Here is a 25926-nt window from a genome sequence, read left to right on the forward strand (position 1 = left end):
ATAACCTTCTCCCCAAGGTGACTGAAGTCATGAAGTCCAGTTATTAGCATCGACACTTCTGAAAATCAGAGGAAATTTTTAAAGAACTCTAAAGGGACCTATCTTAGAAATCAAACATTACAGAAAAAGCCACAAACCATCTAGTCCAGTTCATCTAGAGAAGGATAAGTATAGGGCAGGAATATGTAATGGTAATATCCCCCCAGCTTCTGACAATTTTCCATTTAGAGGGTTTCCTATGTACGTTATGGTTCATCTATTTAGTAATATGGAGATAACAGATCTTCCAAATATTCCAGGTACTTTACAGATCTTCCTGTGACAATGAACACCATCTCTTGGTTTTGGACTTGGCTTTCACTGGTTTAATTTGATGGTCACTTGCTCATTTAGTGGAAGAGGCAGCAAGCGGTCACTTTCTATCTTCCTCCTTCATGGCACTGATGATTCCTGTAGAATTCTTAGTGACCTCTTTCCCAAACTGAGAAGTCCCAGCCTATTTAATCAGCCACCATAAAGAAGCTACCGTTAAGGACCTTTGATCTTCTTTGTTGATCATGAATTTATACAGCTGCATAATAATATTTTCTGTTTTGTTCTCCATTCCTTTCCTACCAATTTGTAACATTTGATTTTTTGAATGCTGCCAAGCATCGAGCTATTTTCATGCAGTCATTTGTCATGACTTCACACACTATGTGTTTGTCAGCATAGAGTTCATTATTTTATATAAGAAAATAGGACTTTTTCTCCCCACATCTATAACTTTACATATATTTATACTGAATTCCATCTGCCATTTTATTGCCAAGTCATTCAATCTGCTAAGGTCCTTTTGAAATTTTTCACAGGTGTCTCCCAACCTTAGTACCTTGAGAAACCTTATCTAATCAGATTTAATTTGAGTAAAATAAGATAATTTTTCATGGGAACTTTTAAGCAATGAAGTTTAGAGTGAGTGAACACTGAAGACAGTAGGGAAGCCAAGAACCAAATACAAATGGGATCCGGTGCAATCATAAGTTGCAGAAACTAATGCAAAAGACAGTCTTGGGAGCTGAGAAGATACAGCTTGGCCCTTTTGTTTGATTCACTCTGTGTTCCAAGAAACTGGACCCTTCAGTTAATAAAATATTTACTTGGTGCTCTGTATCCTGGGAATGACTTGTTAGACTGTAGTCTGAATATTGGACAAGAGTTTAGTGACAGTGCTGCAATGCACTCTATATTTTGTCTTAGGAAAACCAAGAACCGCAGACCTTTGGTTAGCAAGAAGCAAAAAAGAAATACCCATTCCAGAGAAAAATAAAATAATTAAAAAAAAAAAAAAAGATGGTAATAATTTGCTCAAGACTATATGTATTCTGAGTATTGCTCAAGTTCTCCCAGTGGTTTCATCTGAGCTATTTTGGGGCAAAATACGGCCCCATGATAACATACCCTATGAATAGAATCCCATGATTACAAGTATTGGAAGAAATCTCTGGATGTAATCTATCATTTTTGCAGTACTGAACTGTTTTATTTTTCTACTTGTAATCTGTGACTAGTCTTTGTAACCCTGCGGGATAATGATAGTTATAAAATAATTTACTTTATGATGAACTAGTATATTCGCTGTTGTTTCTTTATGAAGAATAAGACATCTAAGGAAGTAATTAAACAGATGTTTATTGACATGAGTTTTACCACTTTGGAGAAATGTAAATAATGAGGTTTAACTCAGGAGAGGGTTCACTAGTAGTAATATAGAGAGATTACATACCTAGATCAATAGGGCCTTAGAAGCTTTATGAGCAAATGTTTCATTGTACTTCCATAGTCTGCATTTATTTAGTGAAAATATTTCTGTGCTAAAGTTGACACTAACACTTTGCTGCCTTGGAAAAATGGTGGAAAACAACCATAACTAACATCAAGAAAACATATGCAGCATAGAGAGAATTACCTGTCACATATGACTCACCATTTCCTGTATCTTTTCAAACACTGCCTCTTTGTTATTGACTAATTGGAAGAACAATAGTGGGCATACAAAATATTCTGAGAAAGATAATGAAAACACTGGATTCTGACTGTTCTATTAAAAATGTAGCAATTCATCATTTAGCATCATTAGTGGCTGATAACTGGGACTGTGTCTATAATACCCATTTGAGGTTTTATTGTGTTTCAGTCAACATAAAGCATAGGTTATCTGTAATAGCTGTCTGTATTAAAATTTAGATACTGCCTGTTGAAAATGGATAGTAATTTGGTGATTATTCATATTTTTAAACATTCTGCATTACATTAATTTATTATGCAAAATTAAATTAGAGTGCATGAAGCATATGGATTTTTTTCTTTTTTAATACTTATTTGTGGCAGTGATGAATGGCAGATAATTTATAACACTGAAATTTAATAATTAAAATTACTTTTATTATTCTGTTTACTAGTTTTTTCTTTCTGCAGTGTCTTGTAATTTTGCCAGATGATTAGCAACAAATTTTGCACAGCAGCACCTTCTAATAAAACGCAGCATGGACAATTTTCCATGCAGATTCAATCTCCATCTATATTCCACTAATCCCTTGATTGTTCCTGGGGAAAATAATCAGATCCCTGTTGTGTTCCTGATGCACTGAGCATTCATAAAGATAATAACAAGATTCAGTACATCCAGAGAATAAGGATATGCATCTGCTCTTTGGCCTAACTGAAAAGGGCCACACAAGGAGCCTGATCGATCGTTCACTGAAGCTTTGTCATGATTAATACAGCTTAATTTGTAGACTGCATCTACTTGCAGTAGAAATACAGAGTTGTGGTGGGTTAACCTTGCCTGGCTGCTAGCTGCCCACCAAGCCACTTTCTCACTCCCCCTCCTCAGCTGGGCAGGGGGAGAAAATAAGATGAAAAGTCTTGTGGGTTGAGATAAGGACAGGGAGACCATTCACCAATCACAGGGAAAACAGTCTTGACTTGGGGAAGATTAGTTTAATGACTTGGGGAAGATTAGTTTAATTAATTACCAATTAATAACAAAGTAACATAGTGAGAAATAATAACAAAACTAATACCTTCCCCCTTGCCCCCCTTTTTCCCAGGCTCAACTTCACTCTTGACTTTTCTGCCTTCTCCCCAATGAGTGGTACAGGGGGACAGAGAATGGGGGTTGCAGTCAGTTCATAATGCTCAGTCTTTGCTGCTTCTTCCTTCTCATGCTGTTCCATTGCTCCAACATGGGTCCTTCCCACAGGCTGCAGTTCTTCAAGAACTGCTCCACCATGGGTCCTCTTCACAGGGTACAGTCCTTCAGGAATGGACTGCTCCAGCATGGGTCCTCCAAGGGCTGCAGCTTTCTTCAGGTCACATCCACCTCCTCCAGCACTGGGTCCTCCATGGGCTGCAGTATGGATATCTGTTCCACCATGGTCCTTCATGGGCTGCAAGGGGGCAACCTGCTTCACCATGGTCTTTTCCACGGGCTGCAGCAAGGAACTGTCTGGAACTGTCTCTGTTCAACATGGGAGCAGCTCCTGGTCTCTTCTCTCAGAGACCATCCTTGCAACCCCCCTGCTACCAACGTCTTGCCATGCAAATCCAATACAGGTGTTAAACTAGCCAGCCAGTCAGGAGACCTTTCAGTTGAGAAGACACCAATGCCTTTTTACAGACTTCTCGCTTGACAGTCACTGGGACCCAGCTGACCTCTCAGCAGATAATAGTTTAATAAAGTACCAGGGCAATGTCAAGTTCTTTAGGAATTCCTAATAATACACAACACTGGTATGGAAGCTCTACCTAAGTTTAGATGGCTTAGTAAAGTTCAAGTTTGTTGTTATCTATAGTTGTGATCATAGAAAACTATGACTTGACTAGGCATCTCTCATCTGCTTTGGCTGCCATGTCAAACCAGATTAGAGGGATTTATCTGCTCACCTGGGAATAGCTACACACAGAAGTCCACAGGAAGGTGCATGATCCTTGGTCTTGCTCTAAAATTAAATACCTGAACTTCCCTGTTTCTGTGACTCTCATGGAGATGAGCATAGCCTTAAATTTAAACATATACTTTAGATACTGCTGAATTGGATTTTACAGAGTAGCAATTTCAGATTGCATTGACCTAAAAATATGGAGTTCCTGTGGATCAGAGTTTCATTTATCTTAAACTTCCTTTTTACTGTACAATCTACATGGGGAAATAGAAGGAGAAGGGATTTAAAAAAATTGTAAATTATATTTGTACTTGTTTACAGTTCTTCTGCATTGCTAGCCTGATAGAAAGAGACCTCAGCGTAAACAACATTCTGCTTTGCTGTATTTTTCATCTTACACAGAAAAATAGCTGCGGGATAGGTTTTGAAAAGCTTTTAGGGATGGATTCTTTCTGTTCTTGCTGATGGTAGAACTCCCATTGACTTCAATAAAAAACAGATTAGGGCAGTGCAGAAGAGTTTTGAAAATACCTTGTAAATGCTACACAATATGCTATTTTGCATTTAATTACACAAATGAGCCCCCAAAAATTCTTAAATCTGGAATACTATCTTCTCTTAGGGGAAAGGGAAAAAAGACTACTATATGCTTTCTGTAGTCAGAGACAGTAGAAACAAGGATCCAGTGATGAATTAAAAAACAATCATTGAGTTGTTAGGAAGGCAAAATTTTCATTGATGTCAACAAGCTTTTCTGCTGGAGGATAAGATGGGCATCTATAGCCTGATTCAAGACTACTTAAAATCATTACAGATATTTCAGTAGTTGCAGCAGGTGTTAAAGAGGACAACTGTGAATCTAAACTTTATATATCTGACTCTTACCTCATGGAACGACCATTTGTATTCAGTATTTTGGGAGGTACAAAGGCTAAGTAATTTGGCTCCTGATCTTAAACATCAGCTAAACCTTACACAGCTGTCTCCTGCCGCATGCACACTCTGAGTGTATAATTGTAAGTAGAATTAATGTTTCTTCTGCAACACAGCACCATGGTCTCTCTTACTCCATAACCAGTCCCATGTTGTCAATAATTCAAAGGAGTTCACAGAAGGATTGAAAGATTTAAGCACTATGTTTTGAATACTGTTTACCCTTGTGCCCCTTTTCTTCTCCATTCCTGGATCCTGTACTTACAGGAATTCCATTAGCCAGTATCTCCCCTGGCATCATTATAGCAGTAAAACTTTAATTCTGTTGTGGGTAACCTCACATACCAGACACATCCCTTGATACTTGATGCTAATGCATTGTCTTCTTCACCAAAAAGAAAGCACCCTGATATTAGCCCTCTTTCTGATCTGTCCATAGCATAAAAAGAACAATAACCCCAAGGAACAGCTCTGTGTGCCATGAGGCACTTCACTGAATATTTCACTTCAGTCATCTGAAACATTAAATTAAAACATAAATTATTTCATTTTTTATCTTCAAAAATGAACAGTTTCCTCTTTCTCTTTTAAGTGTTGCAAATGGTACAGACACAAAAAAGTTGATGTATTACAGATTTACATGATTCTGTTAAAGATATTTTACATATATCTGCGTGTTAAATTAAAAGTAAATTGAACAGTGTTGAAATATAGGATTTTCTTTTACAGCATAATTAAACCCAGATATCAAATATTTGTAGGGAGGATATTAGAAACACAAGTAGAAATTGAAATGTGTACCATTCCCTATAAAGAGAAATATCTTACCAAAATGTGCTTTGCAAACTATCTGCATTTTAAATAACTGCAAATAAAGTGGTCATTTTCTGTTCTGGAACATTAGGTATTGTCCTGACATATGGTAAAAATAAATGGAAAATTCCAACTGAAAACACAATAAAGGCAAATTACAAATAACTTTATCTTCTCCAAAGAAAGGTGAAATAATAATATATTCCTGTACTGTGACAAGTTTTTTGTGTATCAAGATGCTAAATCACAAGCATTAAAAAAAATCACTCAGGAAATTAAAAAAAATTGTTTTACTGACTCTTCGAGTACACAAGCATTGTGTGAGTGTAATTTAAAATATAAATTTAGATGTACTATTTTTTTTTATGTATGTATGTATCTTACACGGAGGAAGGTACTTAAAATCTGAAATTTAAAATGTCTTGTTACATATCCTCAGGAAAACCTTCCTTTATTTAGAAAGACCTATGTTGGCTTCATTTCAATACTGTGTGAAAAAGCAGCATATGAAATGTGTACTTGGAGAAACATTGTTAATGTCAGCATTTTGGTTTTCCTACAAATAGCAGCTCAGTAACAGCAGTAATATCATTTAGAAGTTGGAGGGGTTTTGTGAGCAACTTTTTGTAATATTGAATTTTCATGAAAACTGATATTAGCAAGTAAAAGAAAGGTGACTTTGCATGCTATCTCTTGCATAAACTAGAATATCAATTATCTCTACTCTGCTTAGTTGTGGATTCACTGAGAGTGTACATTACATTAAGTTTTGTTCACAAGATTTGTTTCTTAATGCAACTTCTTCCCCCAACATCCAGGTTTTTAGTATATTAAAATATCATCAGTAGAAAGAAGGAAGTCCTGGTACTTTAGCAACAAAATGCTGAATTTAAAATCTTTATGATTAGTTCCAATAAAACACATATATTATGTTGTTTTGAAACTTTCAAATATACATTGAAAAGAGCAAATCTCACACTATTTAGAGGTCTGCTGCAAGGAATTTTCTGGTGCTCTAATTCAGCATGATGCAACTAGTGCTGCTATAATGGAATCTATACCGAGGTGAGCTGAAACCTGTGGTACGCACAGAAAATATTGAAGATAATGAGAGAGAAACTCTTTGTCCAAAAATTATGAATGTACCTAATACTGGAGTGAATGGAAGCTCTGAGTGAAAATCTTAGATCAGAATATAGCTATACATCTTCCAGAGACATGGTTCAGTAGTTCAGAACTGACCTCCTTACACACTGTACCCTGCAATGGCCACTCATTCTACATATTTTCTCAAAAAAACAATCCAGTTTACAATGAAAAAACAAGTCTTTATCTCCTCTTAAATTATCTTTTTACTGTTCAAAAATGCAGACTAAAATTTTCTCTTAGGTAACAGCTGTGGACCCTTGTGGTTCAGCAAATGGCACAGTTACTCACATAGGTATATGTGTAGTTGTCTGGACTTACCCCTTGAAAAGAAGAACAGCAAGAATGGATTGTGATTCTGGCTAAGGAGGAGTTCCTCAAAGAGTGGCACACGTTGGATTTCACCCACATAAACAGGTGAGTATTTTCTAGGTTTTGATAGACATTCGGGAAATATACCACATGTGCTTATGCTGACACTTTACTCTGGGGTCATATTTTTGTCTTACTTCTTTAAAAAAAAAAATCCTAAAAAAAAAAAATCAAACAATCAAAATAAAACTTCCAAAAAACTTCCCACTCTATATTTTGAACTGAAATGACATATATTCTCAGAGAATAAAAATCAAAGAATACATGTTTGTTTTCAAGTTAACATCAATAAAACTTTGTAAAACATCTGATAAAGCTACCAATAAATAAACCTTTTCTTTTAGAGCCTGTTAGCCAATAGGCAGGTGCTAATGTGAATATTAGATATTTATAAGTCTTAACTTTTTCTGATAATAATATTTTTGCATTTGACACTTACCTGTATTAAACACAAATTTACAATCTAAGTGATTTTCCTTTTTAAAAAGCAATGATGACTGTGAAACGTATGCCATTGGAAGCAACAGCAATCCTTCACAAACCTGGAGCAGGATTTTGCAAGGCTAGGCTGCCTTGATGTTCTGCTATGTCATTCATATCCTAAAAAGTCAAATTATCATCAGCTGATTTTTGTATGTCTCTTATGAAAATATGCACACGTATTTATCAGATTAATAATTATGACTACAACTGTCCCTGAAATTTTTCAGTAGTAGTGATTGATTCCCCCCCCACCCTCCGCCCCGCCCCTCCAAAGAATCTCAGTACTTATAACTATACAGACTCAGCACTGGCTTCTGTAGGCTTCTCTTCATGATATTAAATTATCAGGTGCTGGAGCAGAATCTCCTGTGTACTTCAGGTACTAATAAAGACAAAACACCTTAAACAGCAGATCTCTGTTGGGAACTATTTAGAATACATACTTATAAATATAATTTATTGATATGTTAAAACACTTCTCTGAAGAGAGTACAAATGCATTAGTAACTTGGCGAATGGGGTACAGAGCTATTATACATGATTTTGACAAGATTTTGAAAAAAACTTAAGCAATAGTTTTATCATATAATGACATGAATTAGGGTATAAAATATACCAATATTAATAAATAATAGACCATTTAAATGATATATGGGAGTGATAACATTGAGATCTGAGAGATGGTTTAAGATACCTTTCTCATATTAGTTACCATAAGGCCATATGCACAAAACATTATTTTGTGTGAGAGATGAGTAATTTTCTGTTGAAATATACAATGTTTTGTCATTAGATAGTCCCAGAACACCCATAAGGAAAAGGAATGTCGTTTCCTCCTTCTGAAAAGAAGCACTAGGAAAAGAAAAAAGAGGTAAACAGAAACGTAAATTATGATATCTTAGTAGAGGAAAATTGGAATTATACAACAGCAGTTTTCAATCAGTGCAAAACCAGAATTCTATATCTGCTCACTCTGTTCCTTTGGGCTTAATTTTAACAATCGTGGTTGAGAACCACATTTTAAACATTACATTGAGATATAATTTTTTCTGATATGAAGTACTGAAGAATTCCCCAAATGCGCAGTGTAACGCTGGGAAATAAAAGCAGAGAAAGATAAGTACAAGAATTGTCTAAGGAAATAATGACACACTGTATGAACATTTTAGCTCTGCAGTAGCCTGAAGATCAGCTATACAGTACAGTAGGTATTACTGTACACAGAGCAGCATGAGACAGGCAGCCATTCATTAGATGTGTGGCATATTCAATCTTCACTCTGAAGAGGGTTGTTCTTTAGGTCTTACATGTGGTTATTTGTTACTTTTAAAATGGCTGAACTTGTATGTGAGATGGTATATCAGCATTAAACCCAGAAACGTCTCCTTGTTTTTTAACATGAGGAAAATGTTTCTTGCTGAGAAAAGTAGACTGTCTTGTTCAGGAGCAACAGTCACTGCTGAAGAGGAAATAAACACAATGGAAGTTGTTGTTTCCTGATGGCTGGGGTGTTTCCAACATATTCATAAAATGGCATTTCTGCTATTGCCTGACTTATCTAGGAGGTTCTGTGATAAATTATTATGTCAGATATCTAAGGAAAGAATGTTAAAAAATACCAAGAAATTATTCGTGTTCATTGGTCTCACAAATCAAGTGCAGGATTGTTCACATTGTTTAAGTGCCACAGTACCTCCAGAGCAAGTATCCAGCCCCAACTGGACAATTCAAGCTGCGTATTTTAGGCATCTAGGTTCCTTTTTCAATAAATAGAGCTAGACAATCAACAGTGTACATAGCAAGTGGGGGAACTACCTAAAAAGAAAAAAAGGACATATTCACAGTACAAGAATAAATATTACTTTCTTCTTCTATCTGGAACTTTGCTGTATGATTCTGGACTGTATACTAATGCATCATTGCTCATTTAAATCTCAGAATCCTGAGGTGGTGGTTGTTGTTTTTTCTTTCCTGAGTGTAGTACCTAACTGAGCAGCAATCGTTCTTTAGACTGGTAGTCAGAGGCAGGTTGCCCACAAAGTCAGGAACCTAAATTCCCAAACTGTTTTTGCCTGAGTTAACAGTTTTTGCACTCTCCTAAAAGGTGGTAAACATATTAGCCAAGGCAGGGTTGCCTTTGGTCTGCAAATAATATAGATAATATAAGATCACACACTTTCGTAAGACTTAAATAAAAATCAGGAAAGACAGGTAGTGACTGTGTTTACACTGAAAATATTACCACCTTCTTTTCTACTGAAACTAAGCCATCATGAACTCAAGAAAACAAGAGGTATGAGGCAGTCAGAGAGCAAACATCTAAGCAGGCATTCAGAGAGAAGACTAGAGAGATCTGTTACCATTTTTTATCTAAGGACAGTCTATTAGACAAGCATTATATTGAACAAATCCTTGAAAAATCTCTGTGTTTGCTTGTACAAGTATCTGCTAGTTTAGGGACATAAGAAAAGCTGAAGAAAACTATCACATAACTGTATAGGTGACCAGATTCTTAGATACATAAGACTTTGGGCAATCACATACTGATTTAGAGACCATTCAGGAGACTGTGTTGTATGCATTAAGCAAATAATTGCCAGATAGTACTAAATATTTTCTTTGCTATACTTTGGTTGTAAAGCTGGGCATCTATATTCATATCATCAACCCTACCCAAATAAGAATAGAATAATTCCAGATTATAATGTCTATTTCTGAAAACTCCAAAGGAGACTTGTAATGTTTGGCACCTACTCAGACACCTACCCAAAATCAGGTGACAAGTGCAGTCACTGGATAACATCAGAACAGACCAAGAATTTCTCATACAAGCTAAAGGAGGCCAACAGATTCCATTCCTGGGATATGCTTGCTCTGTTCAAAGTGATCAAAAAGCAGCATGGCCTATTAAAGTAATCACATGTTAGTTTCTGACTACCCTGGTTTCCTAAGGAAAGCGGTTTTGTGTAATCCTGCTCTGTGCAAAGTTTTGTCTGCCTATCAGTTCTCCCCTAGTAACATTTGAGCCTACTAGTTCAGGAGAAATGGGGATGTAGAGATAGTTAGGATACGTTACAGGGAGATATCATGTCCAGAAGATCTCACCTTTGAACAAAATGAAGGGAAATTGTGCTGTTCAGAGCCCCTCCTCTCCCATTCCCCGACAACAGAGGGAGTGATACCAGAAAGGACAGGAGAAACCAAGCCTAGTAAATAGACAGATGGGTATCAGGCTGACATAAGGCCTGGAATATGCAAGTATTGTTCAGGCAATCCCAGAGGATTTACAATGACACATTTTTTGACATTGAGGAAGTTACAGTGAGCTCAGTGACTTATTTTTAATCTTCATTGCATACATCCTTCTGCCTATGTTGTATTCATGTTGTAATTTGAACCAGATCACACTCTTTGGTAAGACAAAGGGAAAGAAACAAAAAAAGGGAACAAGGATGAGAGAATTTTGCTCACACTGAATATGTAGTCTTGCTAAGTGATACAAGTTTTTGTGCGGATGTTGGTATGAGGAGAAACAAATCAGGAAGATCAAAATGATTACAACATGTCTGAGAGGATGAATTTTTTTTTAATAATGTTAAAATTAATTTCCTTTTTTTTTTTAATAAAATAAACCATCATTGGCTGCTGAAGAAAAATAGAAGTTTATACAAAGCATATGAACACATGAGCAAGACAAATAGGATATGGAAAAGTTGAATTTTAATCAGGATGGACAAAGCTTTCAGAAATTATTCTCTGCTCAAATAGTAAACAAATGCTTTACAGTTTGTTGTAAATTTTAAGATTGATAGAAAAGTGTTTGGTGAGATCCAGACTGGAAAAATACATCAAATTTGCAGCCCAAAGGATATGCAATATCCATAGGTTTCCAACCTGAAAGGAATAGTTGGAAACATTCATGTAACTCTTCAGGTTCTGCTTCCAAATCCAAAATCCTTTCATTAATAAAATATTTATGAGATGTTTCAAATTTTTTTTCATGAAAATATTTCTGCATCTAACTCCAAGTGTATTTAAAACATATTTCTCATCTGAAATAAAAAGACCAATACTATTTTCTGTTACCCCATATTAATTTTCCACCTTTGTCCTTGCAGATGACAATAATATAGATGTAGATGTAGATGTAGATGTAGATGTAGATGTAGATATGATATAATGTAGATGTAGATCTTCAGAGGGCTTTGTCCTTTTTTTACAAAATAGGCAAAGAATATATGTTTTTCTCAAATAACAAGAAATAATTCTTTTTTTGCAATCTCATTTGTGTATAATTCTAAGATTTTGTGTGTATAGCAACATGTGCATTGAACTAAAAACCCTCTGTATAAAATCTAATTCATTTTTGATAGAAATGTTTTTTTTATTTTTATCTCAAATTACAGATATATAATCAACTAGATCCTGATTGCATTAACAAAGATGTAAATCGAAAGCAAATCCATTGAAATCAGTGGAAAGAAACTAAGGTAATATTAGCAGGCTGAGGCTCAAGCTATTAATGCTGCTTAAACTTTTGTGCCCTCCACATACGTCAAGATAGCATGAGGCCTGTTTTATTTCCTCCTTCTTCCTACTCTCCTTTTTCTCACTGTGCAGAGAGCAGAAAAATCTGTATGTTCTTTTTGGATGTCATTCCATATTAAGGGCCAGGTCATGCCATCAATTTTTAAACACAACTACCCACTGAGATCAATGCAGAGTGCTACTTAAAACTTGACAGTAGTGTGTGACCCTATAATACCAAGAAATATCTCTTTACTTGACTAAAAGCCTCATTCTAGTCACAACAGAAGTCTACCAGCATTAAACACTGCATTTGTAGAATTGCAGTGCTGATGTGCTGTATCCTACTGTGTTTCCAAATGTGATCATTGCTTATACCATTTCAGCTATCTAAACTTCATTCTAGTTCCTATTATTCATTAAAAAACAACTGCAGCAACACCACAATTTTAACATTGGGTAAAGAACTACTGAGTGTGTAGGGCCAGACCAATAAATGTATTACGCACACATGCGTCCTTGTGCTGTACAAAGTTTTATTGGTCTCTGTAGGACCAAAAAGGTAGAGGGTAACTTGCAACCTGTCCTTTAATCAACGCTACAGGCCCTTATCCTAAAAAGATTCATGTGCATCTTTAGTCACACAGTAAATAGTGTAACTAGGGCCAATAGGGGTATTCAGAATTCAGAGCATGAAGCAAATGGATAAGGTCTTTGCAGAACTGAAGTCACAACATTTGTTTTCAAAGTTTTACTCTCTTCCTTGCAGCTGCCATGCATCCTGCAGAAACACTGATAGTTTATTAATGGTAATAGTCTCACTCAGCATAAGTGATTTCAGGTGAGGTGAATATTAGAGACATACCACACAAAAAAACCTGGCAAAATGTTAAAGCTGCAACTGTAGCTAGATCATTATAGATAAGCTAGGCAAATCAATCATGCCAGTAACTGTATTCATCCTCTGCATTTTACAAACTCATTTAGGTTTTAGCAAGCCAGTCAAAAGCATTAATGTACCTAATATCCATTCCACTCCTCTGCCTCATCCTCATGGATTTCCACATACACATCACACTGTATACAGGTAAAAAATGTTTTGATTCATTTTCCTGGTACAGGCATGTCATTGCCTTTCCATGAAAGAACAGATGAAAAACATTTGCTCACATATTGCTTTAACATAGAGGGAAAGAGCAAGGGAATGTACCCCAGGCACGCATTGAAAGCTTCTAACTCCCATAGTTTAGAAGTACCCTTACAAGTGTGACATTTTCAAAAAGGATTTAAAACCAGCTTTTCTAAGGAGCCTAAAGATTGCATTAAGTGCAAGATGTGATTTTCAAAAGGGCAGAAACAGATTTCATGTAACTTCCAAGTTGCTTTCAAAGTTAGGCTGAGTTATTAAATGCTAAAGTCACCTCTAAAATATGATTTAGGCTGTTAAATCAGGTAACGGCTTTTGAAAAATTTGCCTGCCATTAATAGAGGTATAGGGTTCTATGTGAAAGAGGAGATTTTTTGACACCATTTCATGAGTTCCAACAGTTTTTGACATAAGAAGGCTTGGTCAGGCAACTATAATTTTCAGAACATTAATAATACTTTTTGAATCCTCTGCTTGCAAAATTTAACCTTGGGACCTTCTTCCACAAAAGAATGAGTGAAATCCCCTAGCGTTTAGGAATTCCCCTGGAGTTAGTAAATGCAAATCCTATCCTGTGAAACGGGATTAGGAATTTGGGGTCTGCATTATTGTTTTGTGTGGAGGATTTTTAAACGTCTTCATTTTGATGCAGAGGGAAGTTTGACAATCAGTATAAGTGGGACATGAATTCCATAAAAACTAAATTCCTCCTGTAACTAATCTCCAAACCCGGTTTACTATTACTTTTTTAAAATTGTAGTACTGTTTTTGGTAGAAAATAATTACTTCTGTATCAGATCTAAAATCTTTCTTTTCCAAGAAACACAAATTCACTGTAAAGATGCCCTCTTCCTCTTATGACACTGCAGCAAAGAACCACATTCCCATTGTAAAAAGCATTATGGACAGTCACAGGAAAATATGATATCTGTTCCAATGACCTTAAGCATCTGTCATTAAGCCAAGTTAAAACTGCTTTGACCTGTCACCTTTGACCTATGATGGTGATCCTTCATAGTGAAAATACTTACAATACAAAAATGGTGGGTTTTTTACAGTATATACAAGACAGTAAAAATTTATTCCATGGATGATAGTATTTCCAAAGCCAGCTGGTTGAGGAGAAAAATATTTATTTTATTGTCATAGACAGAGCTCAGATGTGCCTTGATTTCCCTGGATGCAAAATAAATGTTTTTACAAAGTACCACAAGTGTTGCTATCTTTAATGTGACATAAATTGAGGCATACACACAGGAATAGTTGGAAAATTCATTCAGCCTCTGCTTCATATTTTGGATGTTCCATTTATAACCCTGAGAATGGCAAACATACCAACAGAAGGATATAAATAACACCATAGTAGAAGCTTGTGGAAGACATTAAGCCAGCCTGCTTTCCGTACAACACTGTATCAGCTTTACTTTCTACTTGGTAGCAGAACTCCAGTTTGTAAAATATAACAGAGATTATATTTTTTCTATTGCCTGTGACACTACTAAATATTTCCATCAGTTACTGTTAATGCATGGAAAGTTACTGAAATTACATACCAAGGTCTGAGCTCCATGCTACCACCTAGTACAAAACGCAATTGCATAGTTTGGCTTTTTAAAGCTGCAAGTGCTGCAGGACCCAGACACCCGTAATTTGCTGTTACATGGAATTAGATGAGGTGCAATCTGACACCATGCAAATACCAACTTGTGATACAGCACTCTGGCTTCTGAGGCCATACGAATATGCAACAAGGGAACTGTGTAGAATTAAGCCTGAAGCAGATCCTTTGCATAGTAAAGGCACTTCAAAGGAAGACCAAAACATTCTTTCATTGTATTGTTATTTGTGATATTGAACATCAGCTATTTGTAAATGTGTTCATCTGTGGTGTTGTCACTGAAAGTGTGATCTCAGCTGAATTCTCTGCTTTGACCATAATTCTATATTAAAATTTTCCTTTATTCCCCTGGCAGCAGAACTGATATACAGTGGCAGCTACAGTCAAAAGTCTGTAAGTGTAAACATACAAATGCTGAGAGGAAAAGAAACTATGGGGACTTTCTTTTTCACTTTTAAAGGCAGTTACTACAGAAAAGCCAGACACCTGGAGCTTCAGTAGTAACAAGCAGTCCAAAGGTGGCTGAACCGGTGTAGGGCAATGTAGATACCAAGCCTCTGCATTAGTAGAGAAGATTAAATGTATCCTATTAGTAGGCTTTTAACAGTCAGGGTTATGCTGAATAAACACTGACAGCTAAATTTTGTGTAAAATAATAATCTTATGAAATTACATCAGCAGGGTATACATTTGGACCAGTCTGTGGCTGCTTGGTTTAGCTGGGATCTTCACTGATGTTATTTCAGTTAGAGGGAATGTTTTAATGTTGCTGATGATGATAATAAGTGGGCCAGCAGACATGAAAAACATTTCATGATTAATAGAATTCTAGTTTTCAGTAGAAGCAGGTGACTTTGATTACCCTCTCTTGTTCTTGCTTACAACAGGGACGGCATAGCACAGAAAAAAACAAACCTTCCCATGCTGAGAAGTGCAGGTATTTTGAAGGCTGAAATTTCTTTCTTTTATAAAAAGCACGGCCTTTAATTCTTGCCTTGTTAAAGTGCTGAGGAAAGACTGCTTTTCTGGAAAGAAAAATAGGGCACTGATGTTCTTGGTTCTCTCTGAACTTTGTGAAGAAGAATCTTACAAAGATGTTACCAGAGCTCTTTTTTCTTATCATTGCTTTTTCCTGGGATGTGAATTAAATAATTATCTCAGCTTCTGGCCCATATAATAATGTCACCTGCTACGTTTATTCTCTCTGGCTGCAATGTGTTTGGAGAACATCTGAAACGTGCACAGCAGTTGGAGAATGTTGCTACACTAAGAAATTGTACCTGTACATTTAAACTTGCTGCTGCTGTACTTAAAATTGTTCAAGTGCTGGTGCAGACAAAAGAAAACTATTTTCAGAAATATTCACATATGTGTGAATCAGACTTGATGGGAGCAAATCTTCCCAAAATGCCTTTAGCTATCAACACTATCACGTAATCCATCTTTAGAACTAATGAGAAACTAATATTGGCAAGATAAACAGCATTTTTAGTCTGACTGCATCATAGTCTGCAGCTGAGGGATTGTACTTTGGTGGTTATCATGAACATCACTGCCAGCAATGGGTGAAAGAATCTCAATTCAGTAGAAATACTTATAATGTATAAAAATGTAGCATTAATATGTACTTTTGAGGGGTCAGAAACTTCATAGGTTTCAGAAGAGCGCTTACACAGACACATGCAAAAACCCTTTGAAACTACCGAGTCTACTCATATAAGTAATTGCTCAAAGGTGAGTAAAGGATCATGTCATTGCCCTTTGGGACCAGCTTGCATGAAAGGCCTACTGAGTATTTCAATAACATTAACATGTACAGTGTATGAAAAGCCTTGAATATGAGCTTACTTCAGTTGCCTGAAGGTTTTTAGACTTACACATGCTGCATAGCTAGACATTCCCCTCTCCTTCTTGCTGCTTCTTATCTTCTACTCCTTTTTCCTGCCATATGCCACTAATGTAATCAGAGGCCATTAGGGCAACTCACTCCCAGACTCAGATATTGGAAAGTATAGTAAATGATCAAAGCTCAGGGTCAGTGTGAGCACCTGGTTGGCTTTGATCACCATCATTAGTTATGACAAGCAGGAATCCCTCTTGTCCTCTCAGAAAAGTGTTCACACTGGTGGTGTATTTATTTTGGTCTCATACTGAGTATAAAAGTAGACTTGTGATTAAAACCTGCAGCATTCTGCTGGAAAGCAAAACTACCTCAAAGTGATGGGGATGGAGTGCATGTACCTTAAAAATGAAAAATATAGTATGAAGCTTTTAGCCCACAATGTCCTTGTCAAAAAAAAAATGTCCAGAACAAATACGTGTAGCTGTCTGATAGAAGGATAAAATGTAAGAGCTTTAAACAGAAAGAAAATAGACAGCTCACTGTCTGTTTTTCAATCCCATTGTCCTGTTAGCTTATAGTTCTTTTTGTGGTTAGAAACATCTTCTCATATTCCTTTATATCTCCTTTTCATAAGTGTAAAAATAAAGTAACACTCCATTACAGACTGATTTTTCAAATGGTGAATTTCTCCTGAGTTTTCACCTGTGATACTTTGGCTCATTCCCTGCAGAGTATTTAATTTTCTTCTAAACATATTTTGAAATTCTGGTTATCCTGTGTGTTTTTCATGGGAGTGTCTGCATTAGTTTAGATTCCAACCTTTTTTGTATTAATGTAGTCTTCTATCATTTATTTCCATGAGGAAGGTAGAAATTATTGAGCAGTTTTACTTTTTTGCCTTTCAATTTTAATTTACTCTTTCTTGTTCTGTGGTATCAGAAGAGATGAGGCAGAAGTGCCTTGTAGTTTTTAACATTTCACTTGCTCGTTTGACTTCTTTCTTTGATTGTAATTTATTTTCCTCTCTCTAATGTTTTATGTTCCAAATTCAATTGTATGCAATTGCATAAAAATAACAAATGGCGTGGAAATCAGGAATAGTAGATAATAAGAGGAAAAATCACAACAGACCTAGGTACTAAATTATCCATGAACAATAAAAAACCTGGATGGTTCCAGTCCAGCGATTTTCTATCAGTTGTCTGATATTCTGTGGAATACTTTTATGATTTTAGAACCTACTAAAGAGATGTTTTGAATTACCCTTTGCAAGAATCTTCCTCTCTTTCTCTCCCTCCCTTCTCTCTCTGCCTTTATACACACACCCTTGCACATAAATAAATAAATAAATAAATAAATAAATAAATGAATGAATGAATGAATGAATATAAGAGCAGAAAAAACTATCCTCCAGATTTAAACATTTCCAAAGCAGCTACTCTTGGTACAATGTGTTGCATACTGTCTTTGTATTCCAAAGTACAATTTCAAATATTTTAGATGGGGACTGTTCCCCAATGTGTTAGTTTTGTTAAGAGTTTATCACACCTATAAGCAATGATGTTTAACTGCACTTCCTGCTGACAACAGATTTAAATGCCTACACAACTGGTGGCCAGATCTGAAAGTCAGAGTTTGAAATTTAGACTCCTAGACATTCTCTAATCACCTCCACATTATATTGCACAAAATATCTTGGTGAGAATTAGCAATGGCAGGTCAGCGCAAACAAACAGCTCAACCTGCTTTCACACAGTCCATTTATTCCTTAGAGTTCAGTTCTGCTAGGATTGTGTTAAAAAGCTTGATGTTTCCTCTTTGTACTCTATTTCCTTACAGTACTTAAAAAGAGATTGTTTGATATTCTTCTAGTGATAACCAGTTATCCTTTACTCTTTGTTCTCCCCATGCTACGTTACTCTCTTCTTCCTAACTCATTTCCCCTAAATCCTTCAAGAAACATGTCCAGTTTGGAAACTCAAAAGTTCTGGATTTGTCTATCAGCTGACTCCTGAAAAAAAAAAAAGATGGAGAAGTATCTGAGTCAGAAAAAAAAAATCACAAAAGAACCTTCTTTTCTACCCAGGAATTCCTTACATATAAATTTTGTGAGATAACACATATTTATTCAAACTGAATAGAGTGTTATGTTAAAAATGTCAAAGTTTTGTATCTTTTTGATTTGTAAGAGATAATCTGAATGATGCTATCTATTTCCCAGTTAGCTATTCATGTATTGCGGTATGAATCATGACAGAGAGTAGCAGGCAGTACATAGATTTGAATTTAGGACCATTTATAATCATTTAGAGAGAAATTAGTGGCCTTTGTAGATCATTTTAAGCAGTAAGAGGGCTAAAGATACTTATTTCTGAATAAATTCCAGGTTTCTCTTGCATAGTAAATATAACTTTCTTCTAGAATATGCAACTCACTTTAGTTCCTCAGAAACTTATTTTCCTGTCATAGCATTTAACTCATCATGTTTCTGGGATGTTCTTTGGTAGTTCTTGTTCATATCATAATGCCACCAAATACAATGTAAACACTGCACAAACACATGGTAAGACCACCCTAGGTGAACACAGCCTAAATGAAAAAGATGTATTAAATATCAATGGGGAAACAAATGTGACTTGCTCACAGCCACTCTGCAATGCAGAGGTAGAGTTGAAATCACAATCCCTCTCAGCTGCTCTCTGCATTATTGCGCTTAGCATTCAATCCCACTATCCACCTGAGTGAGCTGCACTGTAGGCATTGTCAAAGTTGGTCATGTATTTGGGAACACTATAGGTGGTCTGAATTTGTTAAAAGAGATTTCCCAATGCCTGTCTAGATTTTTAATAGGCATGCAAAGTATAAACTAGTGCTCCTTGTTCTCATAAATGACCATGCATTTGCCAAACTGCTCTGAAAAAGAACTGGAGATAATATGTCTGGTTTTTACAAACTGATCTGCTGCCACTTTAAGCTATACTTCTTTTTTTCATTCTGTGTTGGTTGAGATCTCATTTAGTTGCAACAACACGAGCTTAATGCTGCAGCCATATGGATGTTTAGGGCAGCATGTTATTGACAAATTCTCTAGACTGATGATTTATTATGTACATCAATGGACAACACTTGTTCTGTCTATGAAGCCTGTTTTCTCAACTCTGCTCATCTGGGAGAGACATGCTGTGCACAAATGGATACATGGTTTGTTTTATCCAATTGAGCCTTCTACAGAGCCATGTATTTCACTCTGATTTATGTCCGTTTTAATCCTTTCAGTCTGTTCTTTGACCTACTGGTATGCCGTTCTAAACTGAATCACACTTAAATACATAAGTGGTCCCCAAGGAGAAGGGGAATACTAGGGAGAAGAACTATTCCTTAAACAGTATGCTTGTTGAGAGATTGAAAACATTTCTTGAAAACGACATGTTGAGCCCTGTCAGTGGCATTTTTAATGCAGATGGACATTGGCGACTTCAGAGGGGCTGAATATGTAAATGCACATCAAGTGGTTCACCTGAACTTGCCCTGCTGATGCTACTAAAGTCAGATCTGCTGAATTCGGTAGGATCACATCCCAGTCTGTTAGAAATGTAAAGGGTCACAAAGTTTGCAGAAGCTGTACACTGCTGGCATGCTGAATAGTGATTTGTAAGATAACTGGTATTTATAATCACCCCCAAAATTTCAGGTTCTTCAGAGGCTATATGTCTTGAATTCCCAGAAAACAAAACACACTGTCATTGCCTGGAAAGAATCAGCTAATATTGTGATAGCAGCTGAAACAGATGTACTATACAGGTGCCCTAGCTAAAACTGAAATGCTTCATTCACTTTTTATAACGTATTTATTTTTGGAACTAGCAAAATTTTCTTTCCTTTATTCCATAGCTATTTCTTTCTATGTTTCAGTGGAAAAGAGTAAGATTCTTGAGTGACATGAGATCAGATGCAGAATGTCCTCAGGGATACTTCTTGTGAAGTCTTCTGAAATCATATGCTGGCAAGTACAAGAGATGTCTCACTCCATAAGCAGGAGAGAAGTTACCCTTACTGCAAGCATAATTTAAAATATTGAATGTACTACCTTGACAGCTGCCATTATGAATAATTAAAAACTGTAATTACAGACTTCTCAGGTTGCACTGCACAACACTGCTCACAATACAACCTTTTAGGTAAGTCCATAGAATAGTCTTGGCTGGTTTTTTTATGTATGGTCTTGCCCAATCTGACCTCCTCATGATTCTTCATGTGCAAAGCAGGGCTTTTTTTTTTTTTTTTTCAGTTTTGATTTTGTGCACATTTACAGATCTAAAGATAAAAACTTTGGCTTCAGCTAGAACCTACTTACTTTGGAACTGGGACATGAGGCAAATCTACTAGTGCATTGCAAAGCTTCCAGCCTCTCCCAGGATTCCTCCTGGGACGCATCCTGGGACAAGTCCTGTAACCAACACAGTGAAAATGAGAGCATGTTACTATGTCTTACCACAAAGAGTAAAGGAATGTGTTTCCAGAAATATATGGGGAAGTACAAGAAATAATGAGGTTGCAGCATAACTTATATCTGCAAATCAGAAACATGAATAAAATCTCAAGGTTCAGGATTTCTTTATTCTAATTACAATTCTAGTAATTCCAAAAATGCAGAATTATTTTTTTGAAGTCATCTTTACAAGGCATATTTAATTGTAAAGTTGTTACTTTCAGATTTTTGCAGATTTTTTCATCATTTATGTGTTTTCTGCTCTGTCTATAACATTAGTAATCTATGGAATGAAAAGAAGTGACTCATCAAAATACAAAATATTCAGTTCAGAGTGCTTTAGCACCAGAAGTTTCTAAAGTTTAAACACTTTCTGCTATCTCCATTTTTACTTCTGCAATAGTAGATCATGTGAAAAATATCATTTTTACTGGCAGCTCAAAGCTCTCACATTGCAACTGAAATAATTGCCCAGTCAGCTGAACAAAGGAAGCTTGAATTTAGTTACAAATTTAGTCATCAATGTCCAATCTGTGATTTATCTCAGGCAATCTCTTATGGTGTGATTTATGCTATGTAACTCTGGAAAGTGGGATATCCAACACTATCATCAGTTCTGCATATCTAAGCTAGTCTTTACATTGGGATTCACTATGTTTTAAAAGTGGTGAAATGAATTAAACTTTAGTGGATCCTTTCCCCCTGCATTGACAGTACGCAGAACCCACAGCTTGGTCTAGTTGGTTGACTTTTAGACTGCTCAAAATAAATGAAATGTGCCCAGCCCTAAAAATCCATCTCTGGGACTTTGCAAGGGAATAGGATAAAGATCTGATTACAGGACTAGGACCCAGAGATTATCATGACAATATCTTTCTGTTATTTTTGTGACAACTATTGTATGAAAGTTATGAAGTGACAGAAATAGAGGTCATTCTGTCAGAATCTTAAAATGTGCAAGCTGAAGGCCTTATTTGTCGTTCTTTTTTAGCTGTTGTTTTAGAACTAGCTCACTTTACAGTGCATTTCTCTTTTTATGAGAAGGTGTCAGCTGCAAAAGGTGGTCCTAGATAGATACCAGTGCTTGTACTTTAGAGGATATTGGAGACATGCATACATATGAACACACATATATGTGTATATATGTGTGTGTGTATATATATGTGTATGCTTATATATGAAATAAATATACAGATGGAAGATATGAGTTACAAAATAGTATAAAGATTTAAGTTTTCACTTATATTTCAAACATAGTTTTCTATAATGAGCTTATAAACTTCTGATGCAATCAGTGGTTTGAATGAAACTCTTGATTTCCACAAAGGCAGGAGACAAGAAACACATGATAACTGAATATTAAATGAGTTATGGATGTTCACCAACAATTAAATGTATGCTCAATGTCTTGCTCAAATCTGTTATGCCTTACACATGTAAAAATAACGAACTATTTTACAAAATAATTTTCCCCTTTTTAAATTGGTTATATCTGCACAACACTAACATGAAGAAGGTTTTATCATATATTAGAAGTCTGAATTCAAACTGAAATACACTTTAAAAAAAAAAGATAAATAAGGTATTTATTGTCTTTTTCAGAGAATGAGCTTACTGTTTTGCACTCATTTTCTCACAATTTCATAGTAAATTAATTTTTATCATAGTAAATGCAAATAATTCTGAGCAGTTATATAAAAAATCAGGTTATCATTTGTTTTAACATTCTGACTCTATTTGATATTTCATCCTTCTAGATTTCACCTGAAAATTTAGGATGACTCAAAAATTGACCCTGTGAAAGTTGATCAGTGCTTTCTGGTTGGTTCTGTATTAATAGGATGTTCTGCTTCCCAAGAAAATATTTATAAAGACACAGTGATTTGCATGCATTGATATATCATAATTTTTTTTTGAGAGGCATGCCTAATGTGTATAATTTTTGTATTTAAAGGCATAAAATTTTGAAAAGGACTAATTATATCCTGCATTATCTCTTGATGACAGAGTATCAACAATCTATTTTAAGTGACAAGCAATTTGTAGAAGAAGCTTTGCCACTTCTAAATGTCAGTTTAAAATAAAATCAATCTCTTTTAGATTATGGATTTCAGGAAGGCATGAAGGGTTGGTGCTAAAAACCACTGAAAGAATAACTATTCTTTTGAAGCCATGCAAAAAATAAATTTGAAAATGTTCAGGTACAGTGAGTTCTATTAAAACCTCAGTAAATGTTACTTCAAAATGGCACTGCAGCACATCTTTTTTGAGGTAGTGGACAACAGCAGACCCTGACAATCTATGGACTATTGGATATTGAATTTTTAATGATGCTTACTGTATTATTCTGTTCTGATTATCTACTCAGCAGCTATAATATCGGTAGAGACATTGATATCTTAGTATATTCTTATTTTTCTATTCAACACTTCCTATGTTAGAAATTTTCTGTCCCAGAGTAATATATTTAATATTAGATGAACTATTTTCACTTATCAACCAGATCAGTAGGTAAGCCTGCCCAACAACAAATATGTTTTGTATAATTTAATGTTTTTCTTTTTATCTCAGACTAAGAAATCCTTTGGAAATTATGTTGTTTTATTCATCATAACTGCATAAGAACTCCATGTTTATTTCTTGTATGCCTTGCAGCATTCAAGATGTCTGTAGATGCTAATATTTGAACAACTGAATTGCTCCCTTAATTTTCTTAGAAAAACTTAACATCCAGCAGTAAACTATAATGCACAAAACAAGTTTTAACAAATTAGTTCTGAATCTTTCTAATACTTAATGACTTATACTTATTTATTTACCTATGTATATAATGAATGTAAGTAGGTATATGATCCATAATACTTCTAAAGCACCATAAATCTTTGAGTGAAACATCCAATTTTGTAATAGAGGTACATGTGCACTTTAGAGATGAATAATTAATTATAATGTAAACATTCATAACACAGTGATGTTAGTTTCATTTGCCTTTGTGGTGTGGTGTGTATAACTGCCTTGATGGCATATAGAAAGTACCCATCAGGACACCTAAAGTTCAAAGGTAATTGCAAACCCAACATCCTTCCCCCACTGCTTTAAATATGTAGTTTAAAAGCAACACTGTCTAATGAATAAGGATGTCCAAACAAATTCTAAAGAATACTTCTAAGAAGTGTCCAGGCAGCCAGAAGGCATGGTCCTAATCCTAGATGATCACACCTGATAGCAGTGTGAATCTGAGGACCTTACACACTGGATTTTCTCCATCCTATGTTGTTACAGACCTAGAGCTTTCTGATAGCTTTGTCATACTTCAATGTCATTAAAAAAACCCTTCATAAACCATTAACACATTAATTTGAGTGTTTGGCAAGATTTGAATATCATTCTGTCCTTTTTGCAGACCTCCTGCATAGGTAACGTCATGCATTACAGTTATATCTAATCCAGTCACAGACCTATACTGTAAAGCATCTAACTCAAGCCCTTGCCATTACTTATTTTCATTGCTGTCTTGGTTGAGTTTTCCTAGCACATACACATTCTCCCCTTCCAATTCAAACTTTGGACATTTTAGCATCTTTTTTTAATGAATTATCTACTCTCTAGATTCCACCAGTAATTCACCTTCATTCATCACATAAACCGGAAGTGGCTGCTTCTAATTTTCAGTTCTGCCTCTTCTTTCTTCCTTCCTTCTGACCTTTATCATGCTACTGACAATTTCTCAATAATTTTAGTCTTATGCCCTTATTCCATAATCATTATATTTTCTTCTAAGCAGTCCTTTCTGGTTAGGAAAATTTCATTGATTAATGGAGTCAATTCTGTCTCCTTTGTATATCCTCATTAGAGTAATTTTTTTTTTCTTTACTTGCAAGATAGCAACAATTTAAAAATCACTTTAAAGGTAACTTCAGTAGTCATCAAGCAGCTAACCACATGGCCCCAAGATCTTATTTTAATAACAATTTTCATTTTCCTTTGAGTTTCCCTTCTTGCCTCCAATCATGCAGCGGTCTTATCTAGACAAGCAGGGTCTTTAATTTGGCACATTTAACAACTGGTATGATACAGGCCCACTCAAGATTGAGGTCTCTTCAGTATAAGAGAACAAGCATAGCAAAGAAAAAAAAATATAAGAATCCTCAGCCATTCACTTTCAAGCATCCATTAAGAATAAGGTATGTCAGAAAACACAGTGATTGATAATGTAATTAGAACCTGAAGAATAACATTACCTATTTCAGTGGAACCAATATTTTTGTCCCACATTCATGAGAAGTTAAAATATCCCCTGTTCTGGACCTTAAAATATGATAATAAATAATAGAGTACCCAGTGATGAAAAAAAAGGAAAAAGTTAAAATAATGAGAGTTTATAATTTGAACTGTAATAAAGTTGACCAGCTTGACTCAGTTCAGGTCAGGTAACTGGCTGAAGAAATATAAATATATATATAGTGTTTGGCTTCATAAACTTTTATTGCTGAAACAAGATTTAAATTAAAATTATAAGCAATAACCCTAATTAAGAATGAATGTGAATTTACTATAATCTGTTAACTTTACCTGTATTCAGTATAGATTCTCATCTGTATTATTCACTTGTCCTGAATTAAGATTGAT

The sequence above is a fragment of the Pelecanus crispus genome, chromosome 3, assembly GCF_030463565.1.
Source record: "Pelecanus crispus isolate bPelCri1 chromosome 3, bPelCri1.pri, whole genome shotgun sequence".
NCBI lineage: Eukaryota > Metazoa > Chordata > Aves > Pelecaniformes > Pelecanidae > Pelecanus > Pelecanus crispus.